The sequence below is a fragment of the Sinocyclocheilus anshuiensis genome, unplaced genomic scaffold (assembly GCF_001515605.1).
Source record: "Sinocyclocheilus anshuiensis isolate Anshui unplaced genomic scaffold, SAMN03320099.WGS_v1.1 scaffold1581, whole genome shotgun sequence".
NCBI lineage: Eukaryota > Metazoa > Chordata > Actinopteri > Cypriniformes > Cyprinidae > Sinocyclocheilus > Sinocyclocheilus anshuiensis.
The window spans coordinates 389,325-402,587 of record NW_015540988.1 but is presented as its reverse complement, the minus strand read 5'-3'; the positions used below and the strand labels follow the sequence as shown (position 1 = coordinate 402,587).

Here is a 13,263-nt window from a genome sequence, read left to right as displayed (position 1 = left end):
TAGCAATTATTTATATATATATATATATATATATATATATATATAGCAATGCGTCACAATAACTGCCATTTCTACTCTTTTTCCCCATCCCATTTGAACTGCAGGTTGTGGTTTGATTTTAAAATATTTAGTAGTTGGATTTTTTGATAGTCCCTTGTAAAGGGTCATGTTATAGACAAAATTAACTTAGCATATAGATGCAATTTAAACTTATAGTGTTTCTCTTTTCTGAATGTCCCTCACCCTAATACCACCTGTTAATGACTAGCAATAGCAAATAGCACATCTTGGTTCATGCTTGTAAGCTAAATCAAAGGCTATTGGTTATTTAAACAAAAGGATGATATGTCCCACCACAGTTTTCTGTTTACATAGAAATTTGCTAATTACAGATCCTAGGGCTGTTCATGTATTGTTATTATGATGTAATTATAATGTAAATATAATCAATTAAAAAAATGCTTACAAGGGCAAAATGGTAATGGTGCCCTTTGCAGGGATTGAACAGCATCCTTTAAGCTTTGGAACTAGTGGGCACTAACATACTTGTCCATCTCACCAAAGACACTTTTCCTTAATAATGTTCTACTATTACATGCCATAACTGTACAGCCCTTGGTTAGCACAGCATAAAATGAATGAGCAATGTAACAGCTCAATTAAAAACAGATAAGCTAGCATTAGCAGTGAGTTATGTGTTTGTGAATCAGTGTTAGAATTTAATTCTCGGATGGGCATTGAGGGGTATATATTTAGCCTGCTGCAGTGTGCTAAGAGCAGTCTGACCATGTGGAATAATCTGCAAAGAGCCTGCCAGTCCAATCAATTACACACACCCTCAGTGCATTTCTGAACACAATCCCAATGCACTTCAAAGAGCCACATGCAGGAGGAACACACAGTCTTGAGTCGCCAGGAGAGATCAGACTGCACTCCCATCCCAGTGACCTCTCTGCAACCGGGACAGACAGGCAAAGAGAAAGCCAATGCCAGTCTGACTCAAGACTTCTCATAAGACATTCCTGGTTCTGTTCACTCATCCACATGCAGCCCCCCACATGCCATTTTAGCTGAGGTTTGAATTCTGATGAAGTCAAAGTAGCAGACTTAAGCATGGGAGGACAACATTTCTGTTGTCTCAACCTTCTCTTCCTGTCCATCATACCATTGTACCATGTACCATTACCGTCTGTGGGGAAGAATTCATATTTGGGTGAATACCTGATGATCTTATGGCCTTAATAAACCAATATGGACCTATTTAACCCTTATTATTAATATTTTATTTTATTAATTAATATTCTAACTACTGGAATTGTACATCCCTACCTTAATTCACTCCTACAAGTGTATACTCTCTCCTGCCAGCAACTTAATAAGAGATGCCTTGTTGTTCCTTCACACCGAGGCACAAAGTCACTCTCCAAAACTTTCACCCTGTCTGTTCCTCTCTGGTAAAATGAGCTGCCAACCTCCACTGCTGAGATCACTTCTCTCAAGTAGCAGCTGAAGACACAATCCTAATGTTTCCTTTGGATTTCTACTCAACCAACTGCATGAGGTTCATCCTGTGATGCTTTTTAAACAGTATTGCAGGAGTTCACCTGTATGCTGACCACTAGTTGGCTTCTTTTATATAAGTATATGGTCCAAATATAATATAACACAACACAACACAACACATAACATTATAATATAATATAATATAATAAATTTAAAAAGTAAAAAAAATATTTTATGTTACATATATTCACCATGGGCCCCCTGGAGTACCTTGAATGCTCTAGAGCAGTGGTTCCCAACCCTGGTCCATGAGGCACCCCAACACTGCACATTTTGCATTACGTCATCGCGAATGACGTCATTACATTAGGGCCTAAAAGAACCGATGAACCGTTTTTTTTAACCGGTTCATTGAAACGAACTGTCCGAAAGAACCGGTTCGCGGAAAAGAACCGGACTTCCCATCACTACTCTCAGAGCACAGAAGAGAGGGGCGGGGTGAGCAGAGCTCATTAGCATTTAAAGAAACATGCACTAAAATGGGTTGCTGTGTGCAGAGCTGTTTTTGACAGGGTTAAAAGGGTGTTGTTTTACACTACCATTGAGAAATTTTAACCAAAGTATGTTATAGACTTTTCATTAAGACCCTAAAGAATCAAATCAACTTGTGGAAAATAGGCAACCGATGACCCCTTTAAAAATCATTTTGTGAAATAATTTCATAAAAAAATGTGTTTATACTCGTCTTTAAAAAATGCCACTTTGATATTTGATCTAATTCGATGAAAAATATAATTTACGACATATCACCTTTCTAATAAATAAATCAATAAATATATGCAACTATATATTTTAGATATATTTTAATATATTTTATTATCTGGACAATATTTAGTTTCTATTAAGTTGACATTTTTTCTTCCCTCAATTATAATAGTTAGAAACATAAAACTGGCTGTAAACAAAATTAAATAATTGTGATTGATATTATGATTTCTCACTAGCCTTTAGAAAGCAGCACAACACTGTCAAATTCTGTAAATACCTATTTTATATGATGTATTTAATTATATTATTTATACATCATATTGCATTATGCATTTTTAATTATGTATTTTTATATTATTTTTTATGTATTATTAACATAAATGTATTATTTACCAGATACAGGCAGTGTTATTTTAGTATTATTGATATACAGTAATATTACAGTATTTATTAATATTTTGAATTGACTTTTTATTTTATTTTCAGTTTTCATTTTAGTTTTAGTAATTTTGTGATGTGCTTTTGTAATTTTTATTTACAAGTGTTTCTTAAAAAAGTATTTCTATGAAGCATTATTTTTTTTTAATGTCAGTTTTAATTTGAGTCATTTTAGTACTTTAAATTAAACTTATTTCAGCCAAGATTTCAGATATTTGTTTGTTTTTAAATTATAATATAATGAAAATTAAATGATTACTATATTGAAATTTAAATGTATATAATATAATATAATAATATACAAATGCAAGCATCCTTCTCACTCTCGCTCAGTCTTCTTTGATCTCTCCTGTCTCGACAGTGAGAGAATAGTGCATCTCTCTGCTGCAGGTGTTTCTAATCAAATTCCACAGTGAGGTGGCTGGTGGCTGAAATCTCGTTATGATAAGTCTTAATAGCGCCTCTGCCGCTGGAAAGGATTAACGGCGAGGTGTGAATCCCCTGGGAATCACGGCGCTTCTCTGTGGAGTCTGAAGCAGAATAGGATGGAATGCCAGAATTGAGCCTGGAACCCAGCAGAGCTCCAAATCTCCGGGCAGAAATCCCTAAACCCTTAATCACATTTGGTCTCTGTTTGGTTCAAGTGTAGTTGCAGGGGTAGGATATTTGATGTGTGTGAAGATCCCGATCAAAGCCTCTTCCCATGGAGACGTTAGACATGACATTGTGGCATCCAACACCAAAGCCTTTGTTCTGATAACGGCAGGCTTTTCCCATAACTGTGCAAGTATCCTCCTCACTTCACCAGAAGAGGCCAAGTGAATTAGCTAATTTAAGATTTTTATGTCATGCAAATCTGTCAAGACCATTTTCAAAGTACCCCAGACAAAACGTAATAAACATTACATTACATAACCCTCACAGGCACATGAACATCCAGAGAAACACAGGAAACTAGAGAGAAGTGGAAGCAGCACAAAGGAAATGCTGACCTCATCTACTACCTCATCTGACTGCTGCAAATGCAAGAACACATGCTCATTAACTCTGTGTGTGCGCTCCCCAAAAATAGAGAGGACAATGCAAAGTACATGCTTGGATAAATATGGCCCATGAAAAGTAGACAATTAATCCACAAGAATGACTCCCTGTGCTCTAAATAGGGAAATGTGAGAGCTGCATAGTATCTGTGCACTCAAGTGATTACCATAAAGTGATCAGTGAAACTTATGATATTGTGTTTACGGATTATGAGGCCTCCGGCGGAACAGGAACATCTGAGGACTGAAGCAGTCAACTGTGTTTATTTATATTATTAAGGGATCTCTGTGCCCTGATGACCTTCTAGTCTTTCTCATTAGTCACTCTATCCATTCCTTTAGTTTCTTTTAATCATTCTTCTACCTTCCTGCTCTCCTTTGAGTCGCTCATTTTCATTCCGTAAAGGAATATTCATTACAACTTATACAGCATTTGTTGCATAATGTTGCCTGTACACCTGGTACATTTTGCACAATGTATATTAAGAAGGAAGGTACGTAATTTTCTTGTTTGCATGGAACTGTGGGTAGTTTGACAGACTGTTTGTTGTCTCGAATTAGGAAAATGTAAACTTTTTGTTTCTTTTGTGAATGTCTGCATACGTTCATGATGTACAACAACAACAGCCATTTTCTACATGTTTATCAGATATCTGGCAGTGATATTTTAGCATTTACAGCATTTTTTATTTATATTTTATAGCATTTTAATATTTGAAATTAACTTTTATTTTTCATATTTTCAGTTTTCATTTTTGTTAAAGTTGTAATTATTTTGTTATGTGCTTTTGTCATTTTTACTATTTTGAAAAATATTTTTACATACATTTAATCATTTTTTATTTTCAGTTTTAGCAATTTTAGTACTCCAACTTATTTATTTTGAAGTTAGTTTCTAATTTTTTATTCAAGTTTTTCATCCAATATTTGTTTTATTTGAATTCTGCTTTATTTCATTCACTGAAAACAAATTTTTATATATTTTTTAGTTAACAATAACAACACTAATGTCTGTCATGAAAAGGTTTTTGTGCCCACAGTAGTAGTCCCACCACAAAAAAATGAGATTTAGACTTTAAATCAGTGAATTAATGTAAGAGCTTTTACACTGTTTACTAGTTCCTTTGGTTTTACTCCTCAGTCACAATTGTGTCCTCTCATCATCTAGCACTAGATCCCATTTCTCCCACATTTAAACATGTTACATGTATGTGAGTTATAGATATGCATCAGTGTCCTGTTCTAGTCACACGTTCAGACCCCCCAGAGAGCTCTTACCGGCCGCTCTGCAGCCTGCGGCCCCGCTCCAAGACTTCCTGCCAGCTGCACTGTTATTGTCCCCTCTATCAGTTAACACACACAATGATACAAAAACACTCGGTTACATTCACAAACACACTGAAAAAAGACCACGATCACGTGACTGCAGCAGAAAACTCACTAACACACTGTTAGTGACCTGAAGGACCTACTTTGAAAAACATTAGGTTGCTGCAATTACAAGGTGTGCATGTGCTCATGAATTATTCATATATGGAGAGTAATTGAAGCAGTAATTAGGCTTAATTAACAGAGTCTTTGTTATTTACGATGAAGGAAATTAGCAATTTACAGTTACCACAAAAAGCCAAATGGCACAATCAGTTAGCCTTAGCTGTCATACATTTAAAGGGTCATATAAATTCAGTCAATAAATAAAAAGCATTTCACTACAGCATAAAAACTTTGCAAAGTGCTTTTATTCTTCGAGTCTCTGACTGCCCTAAAATGGCACCTGTGAATCCATTAAGGTGAGACAAACTGTCCTAACTGGAGATGCCAATGGGATCCAGGCTGCTATAAATTAGTTTAGTAATGAATGCCACTGCAACTACAAACTATGAGATCTTAGCATTTTTATCATATAGTGTTAAAGGGATAGTTCATCCAGACCTATATGACTGTCCTTCCTCTGCTGAACACCAAAGAAGTCATTCTGAAGAATGTTTACTAACTAAACAGTTTGACTTCCATTATATGGCCAATATATATACTATATATAGACTATATGGCTATATATACATATTTACATTTAAATTTAGTCATTTAGCAGACGCTTTTATCCAAAGCGTCTTACAAATGAGGACAATGGAAGCTAGGAAATCGCAACGTCTCAAATCGCGATTTCGATTCGATTTCGATTAATCGCACAGCCCTAATATATATTACATTGACATTTAGTCATTTAGCAGACGCTTTTATCCAAAGCGTCTTACAAATGAGGACAATGGAAGCAATCAAAATAGCAAGTCTCAGTTAGCGTAACGCAGTACATGTAGCAAGGTTTTTTTTAATGATATAATAAATAAAAAGACAACAGATAGAATAGAAAAAGAATAGAGCAAGCTAGTGTTAGAGGCCTTTTTTGCTTTTGTTAATTGTATAATAAATAAAAAGAAAACTGGAAAAGCTAGTTTATATATTTATATATATATATATATATATATATATAATGGAAGTCAATGGGAACCAAAACTGTTTGGTTACAAACATTCTTTAAAATGTCTTCTTTTGTGTTCAGCAGAAGAAAGAAAGTCAAGTTTGGGGCATGAGGATGAGTAAATGATGACATAATTTTCATTTTTATGTGAACTATGCCTTTAATTTAGTAAGTTTTGTTTGATCTGATGATTCTAGGAATGATCTAGATTCAGCAATTTATAAATTATAATAAATACCATGGCCCTGCATGCTAGTATTGCAATGCTAATAATAATTAGGTAAGCAACTGGTCCCATTTCAGGCTAAATCCTATATGGTTTTCAGGATTAGGATTAGTGTCCCAAATTATAGTAAAAATGAACACAGTATGTCAAAGGAGCCTGAGTGGATTTTTGAAGTGTGCATTCATGCTAATGCGATCCACAACCCCACTGAAGATCTCTGTACATGCATTTACAGCTGTAGAAATAATTTAGCTAAGTGAACACTTACATATGCATGCTTGAGTACACAATATTAGTGTACAGTGTTTCTGCATACTATAAAGTATGCACTTTCCCCATCACAAGCACAGTACATACTTTTAGTGCATAGTAAAAGTAGGATTCAGTGTCAGTCTTTTTACATACATCCTCCTTTGTCCTTATTAGCTAATGTGCAAGACCGGCTCAAATGAATCAGTTAAAGACTTGATAAATTGAATTGCGCTGTTATCCAGTCTGAAAAGTCCACCGGCGCCCAAATCTGGAGAAACAGAGTTTAGTCATGAATGACGCATTTGCAATAATAAAGTCAATGGAGCAAGCGAGAGGGAGTCATTGCCGTCATGGACCCAAATATCCTCCTCAGTGTGTGCTAAAATGCTTTGATGGACTGAAATAAATAGATGCAGTCTCCTCTTTCATCCCTTCATTTCTCAGTCAGGAGTTTCATTCTGAATGATGACAGTGAGTCACTGATCACACTTTCACAGACATTCTGTCTGGGAATGAGGATTATTCTTTCTGGCACAGATACAAAAACACTAAGTGTGTTGTCATTAATTATGTGTGTAAAATTCTCTGTCAGGAAAACAAGGCAGAATGAGATCACAGGGAGTGTGTGTATGATTTATTGATAAGGTAGATGAGAGTCTTCTTAACCTCGGTTTGATGTCTTAGGTAATGTCTCAACCCAAGTTTACAATACTTATTTGGATGGTTCTCATGCTCATGGATATAAAAAAAATGGAAGTCAAGTGACAATTTCTATAGTAAATACAGATTTTTGCAGATATGCACAACACTAAAATGTTTCATGGACGAAATATTAATTTGTGAGTGCAATATCTAATAAATGTTTTTGAAAGCCTTTCTGCAAGAATCATGAACAATTGCAAAGGATTGTAATGCTATTTTGATAGTTTTTAAGGCCCCGATATACTTCAAAGGAAATCGAAGAACGAACTGATATGACGTCATTTAGAACAAAATCAGGCCGAAACGAAGTTCGAAACAGCTGACCAAAGCCAACTTTCTGGGGGAGTTCGTTTTGGCTCCTAAACACCTTTGAGCTTTCATTGGTCCGTGGCAATTACACAATCGGTGGGTGGGTTCGGGAACTCCACCTTCTTTGACGTGTGAAGTTTTCCAAAGCCATGAAAAGAATGAAAGGAAAGATCATTTAGCAGACGCTTTTATCCAAAGCGTCTTACAAATGAGGACAATGGAAGCAATCAAAATAGCAAGTCTCAGTTAGCGTAACGCAGTACATGTAGCAAGGTTTTTTTTAATGATATAATAAATAAAAAGACAACAGATAGAATAGAAAAAGAATAGAGCAAGCTAGTGTTAGAGGCCTTTTTTGCTTTTGTTAATTGTATAATAAATAAAAAGAAAACTGGAAAAGCTAGTTTATATATTTATATATATATATATATATATATATATATAATGGAAGTCAATGGGAACCAAAACTGTTTGGTTACAAACATTCTTTAAAATGTCTTCTTTTGTGTTCAGCAGAAGAAAGAAAGTCAAGTTTGGGGCATGAGGATGAGTAAATGATGACATAATTTTCATTTTTATGTGAACTATGCCTTTAATTTAGTAAGTTTTGTTTGATCTGATGATTCTAGGAATGATCTAGATTCAGCAATTTATAAATTATAATAAATACCATGGCCCTGCATGCTAGTATTGCAATGCTAATAATAATTAGGTAAGCAACTGGTCCCATTTCAGGCTAAATCCTATATGGTTTTCAGGATTAGGATTAGTGTCCCAAATTATAGTAAAAATGAACACAGTATGTCAAAGGAGCCTGAGTGGATTTTTGAAGTGTGCATTCATGCTAATGCGATCCACAACCCCACTGAAGATCTCTGTACATGCATTTACAGCTGTAGAAATAATTTAGCTAAGTGAACACTTACATATGCATGCTTGAGTACACAATATTAGTGTACAGTGTTTCTGCATACTATAAAGTATGCACTTTCCCCATCACAAGCACAGTACATACTTTTAGTGCATAGTAAAAGTAGGATTCAGTGTCAGTCTTTTTACATACATCCTCCTTTGTCCTTATTAGCTAATGTGCAAGACCGGCTCAAATGAATCAGTTAAAGACTTGATAAATTGAATTGCGCTGTTATCCAGTCTGAAAAGTCCACCGGCGCCCAAATCTGGAGAAACAGAGTTTAGTCATGAATGACGCATTTGCAATAATAAAGTCAATGGAGCAAGCGAGAGGGAGTCATTGCCGTCATGGACCCAAATATCCTCCTCAGTGTGTGCTAAAATGCTTTGATGGACTGAAATAAATAGATGCAGTCTCCTCTTTCATCCCTTCATTTCTCAGTCAGGAGTTTCATTCTGAATGATGACAGTGAGTCACTGATCACACTTTCACAGACATTCTGTCTGGGAATGAGGATTATTCTTTCTGGCACAGATACAAAAACACTAAGTGTGTTGTCATTAATTATGTGTGTAAAATTCTCTGTCAGGAAAACAAGGCAGAATGAGATCACAGGGAGTGTGTGTATGATTTATTGATAAGGTAGATGAGAGTCTTCTTAACCTCGGTTTGATGTCTTAGGTAATGTCTCAACCCAAGTTTACAATACTTATTTGGATGGTTCTCATGCTCATGGATATAAAAAAAATGGAAGTCAAGTGACAATTTCTATAGTAAATACAGATTTTTGCAGATATGCACAACACTAAAATGTTTCATGGACGAATGTGAGTGCAGTGAGTGCAATATCTAATAAATGTTTTTGAAAGCCTTTCTGCAAGAATCATGAACAATTGGTAATGCTATTAATGCTATTTTGATAGTTTTTAAGGCCCCGATATACTTCAAAGGAAATCGAAGAACGAACTGATATGACGTCATTTAGAACAAAATCAGGCCGAAACGAAGTTCGAAACAGCTGACCAAAGCCAACTTTCTGGGGGAGTTCGTTTTGGCTCCTAAACACCTTTGAGCTTTCATTGGTCCGTGGCAATTACACAATCGGTGGGTGGGTTCGGGAACTCCACCTTCTTTGACGTGTGAAGTTTTCCAAAGCCATGAAAAGAGAGTGGAGATAAGGTGGCGACTCTGGCGAGTAGCAAATACATGTGTTTCAAATAAATGTTGTTACACCATACTGCTGCTGCTGTCGTTTTTTTCTGTGAGCGAATTTAAAAGGTATGCAATAAATGAAATGCCAAAAGAACATACAATAATTAACCTTTGTTTTTATCAAAATTAAATCATGACACCACATAGGTGCAATAGTTTACCCAGTTTAATAAAATAAATGAACAATCATAAAATAAAGTAACATGTTTGTGTTATTGAGGTGACTCCAATATTTCCAATAAGTTTTCAGACTAATAAAAAAAAAGTTTTCACACTATGAGCCATTCACACTTCCCATAAAGGACTGATTATGGAAATGGTATGTTTTTTTTGTATTGCAAACATGATACTTGACTCTGCTAATTGAACTGCTGCTAATCATTATTCTTTTGTCTATAATATTCTGACCATTGGTACCCGTCTCACACCTAGATACATTTCATCATTTACATCGTTGTTGTGTTTAGGGGATACGCGTGAGCGGCGCGACACATAATAATCTACACCCCGCCTCCAGCAGCACAGGGGTGTTGGTTATGTTCAAATAGGCTACAGTATACCGTCGCTCAGCCTTTTCGAACTTCTTTTTGCCCCCGAATAAAGAACGAAAACGAACTTCTTTTGAAGTATATCGGGGCCTTTAGTGTGATATCATATACAAAAGTATTTCACATCTTATTTTAAGTTTGATGTATGTTTTTATGTTTTTGAAAAACGTCTTTTCTTTTCACCAAGACAGCATTTATTAGATTGTGAATATTATTACAATTCCAAACAACTGTTTTCTATTTAAATGTATTTTAAATGTAATTTATAAAGCTTATATGCTTTTGAGGATTATATGATTTTGTGCTCAAGAAACATTTATTTTATTATCAATGTTGAAAACAGTTCAGCTGCTTAATATTTTTGTGGGACGTGTGATACTTTTTCAGGATTTTCAGATGAATAGAAAGTTCAAACAGTATTAATTTAAAATAGAAATCTTTTGTAACAACTTAAACTTTTGATCAGTTTATCAAGGTATCCTGATTAAAACTAATATATAGTTTTTTTTCATATAAATCATAAGACTATGTGGAAATGTTCATTTAAAAATTATTTTGTAATACTGCAGAACTAAAGTAAACTAAAAAAGCAAAATATAGTAAAAAAAAAACTTGTTATACATTTATATCAAATTTATACTAAAATCTTAATAAAAATGAATAAAACGGTCCGTGCACAAGTTATTTGTAAACTTCCCAAGCACAAACTTTTATTTTCATAGAGGGAATAGCGTAAAAGTAATTAAATCAATTAAAATAGAATTAAAACAATCCATTATCTATTTTATGTGTTTATATATATATATATATATATATATATATATATATATATATAAAATGGGACGAGAATTATGAAACAGTTTCAAAGTTAGCAAATTCATTTTGGCCCTAAATAATTCACTCAAATTTCAAATGTCTCATACAACGCCACTACAACAGCGTTTCCCAGAGACCACATGGCCGCTGTTAAACTCTCCATGTAAAGCGACTCATTTTTCATGGTAAATCCCTGTAGCTCTCCACCTCAACTCAATTAATTGTATGTTTCTTTGTTGAAATGCTGGATCGAATTAAGCGGCAGGGAAACACTGCCTGTAGAACAAGCATTATTGGCCCTGCTAGTTTCACTGCCAACCTGTTGCTGTTGCAGGCTTTTGGCTTTTAGCTCTGTTTGGGGCTGTTGCCATGACACTTGAGGCCTACATGTGCACTGCCTGGGGTGAAAGAGAGTGAGAGGGGGAGGGAGACGGAGTTTGCAACAAAAACAGAGGGAGAACTCCACAGAGAAGAGAGGGAAAAGAACAATAGAGCATAAGAGAAAGGCAAATTCAAACCTGAGCAGGTGGAGTGTTAGAGAACATGCATAAATCAATCGCAGGCAGGCGAACAACAGAGTGAAGTAGAGGAACCCATAAAAGAATGAGTGAGAGAGGGAAACTCAACTCAAAGTTTAGGGAAGACAGGGGGCTGGTTAGCTCTTTAGCATATCAAAAAGCATATGGGCTCTATTAAAGGCCCCCTTGAACAGGGGCCCGAGCCACCTCACAAACCTCCCGAAGACAATCTCTCCTGTCTCACTATCTGAGCCTCCCTGGGCATCCCATCCAGCGAGCCTTTCAGAAAAGAGCCGGCTGGCTCAAACTCCAGAATGAGATGCAGAGGGTGACGTTATTCGCACAATACCACACAGGACCTGCTGCCATCTGGACTGACACTACCTGCCAATCAACCGTGGACATTTTGTTTCACCCAGTGTGCAGCACTGAGTCCACTGGCACAGGCCCAGACGCCAGCCGTGGTGCCCATTACTGAGCATCTGCCAGCGGGAACAACCTCCCTTGGCCTCACTGCTATAAAGTACATTGAGTGCAAGCATCTCAGGAGCTGTGTGATCTAAACAAAGTTGTTTTTTAGTCAAAATCACCTTCATTTTTACACCAAGTTCACACAGAATGGTGGCGTGAATATGCAAGTTTTGGAAGTTCATAAATAGCTGTTTAGAGTACCAAATACAGTATAACAGCATACTTAATTACTATAAAAGACATTAGTCACATTAATAAATGATTTTAAGTAGCAATGTTATATTTGTTGTTTATTACATATTTGTGTATGTTTAATTTAAAATACTTAAAAAACATGAGCTAACGATTTTGAGTAAAGACCGCTTGATTTGACGACTGCAACCAATTTAGATTCTATGTTAATACAACTTGACCTGTTTGGTGAACTTAATTTAAGGCACCTTTAGGGCTGGACAATAATTCAATATCAATATGCATCGCGATATAATTTTTTTCAATAATGGTGATATGATTTTTAATCACATTTCCGATATTTCGATATATATTACCAGTGTTTCCCATACATTGATTTATTTGTGGCGTTTGACTTCGTTGAATAAACATGAGCACTGCACGTTTCAAAATCAAAACGCGGCGCGGGTGTTTTATATGAATGTATCTCTGAAGGGAACCGACTGTCTTCAGAAAAGTTTCGATGACATTTTCATTTTTATCTGATAAAGTAGCGTTCATGAGCGGAGCTGCTTTGATTACAGCCGTTACCGGAGAAACCGCTAGTTTTATCACTCTAAAAGGCAAAGCGCCTCCTGCTGGCAGAGAATGAATTTGCATTTTCAATAAGCCCGTCTCCAACAACATTTCCAGTTTTTGTTGTAGTTCAATTTTTTTGTTTTCTGCAGCGACTCTGAGCACTTTTCATACTCTTTTTTTCTGGCTAAAGCACATTTGTTTCAATCTATAAGAATAATCAGCCTACACTACCAGTCAAAAGTTTTTGAACAGTAAGATTTTTAATGTTTCTTAAAGAATTATCTTCTGCTCACCAAGCCTGCATTTATTTGATCCAAA

General features: G+C 35.6%; 1 protein-coding gene across 3 annotated transcripts in view; it reads right to left on the bottom strand.

The window, feature by feature from the left end:
- Nucleotides 1-13,263, bottom strand: part of LOC107690159 (leucine zipper putative tumor suppressor 2 homolog) — a 68,605-nt gene that overhangs the window by 6,487 nt on the left and 48,855 nt on the right. The window lies entirely within an intron of this gene.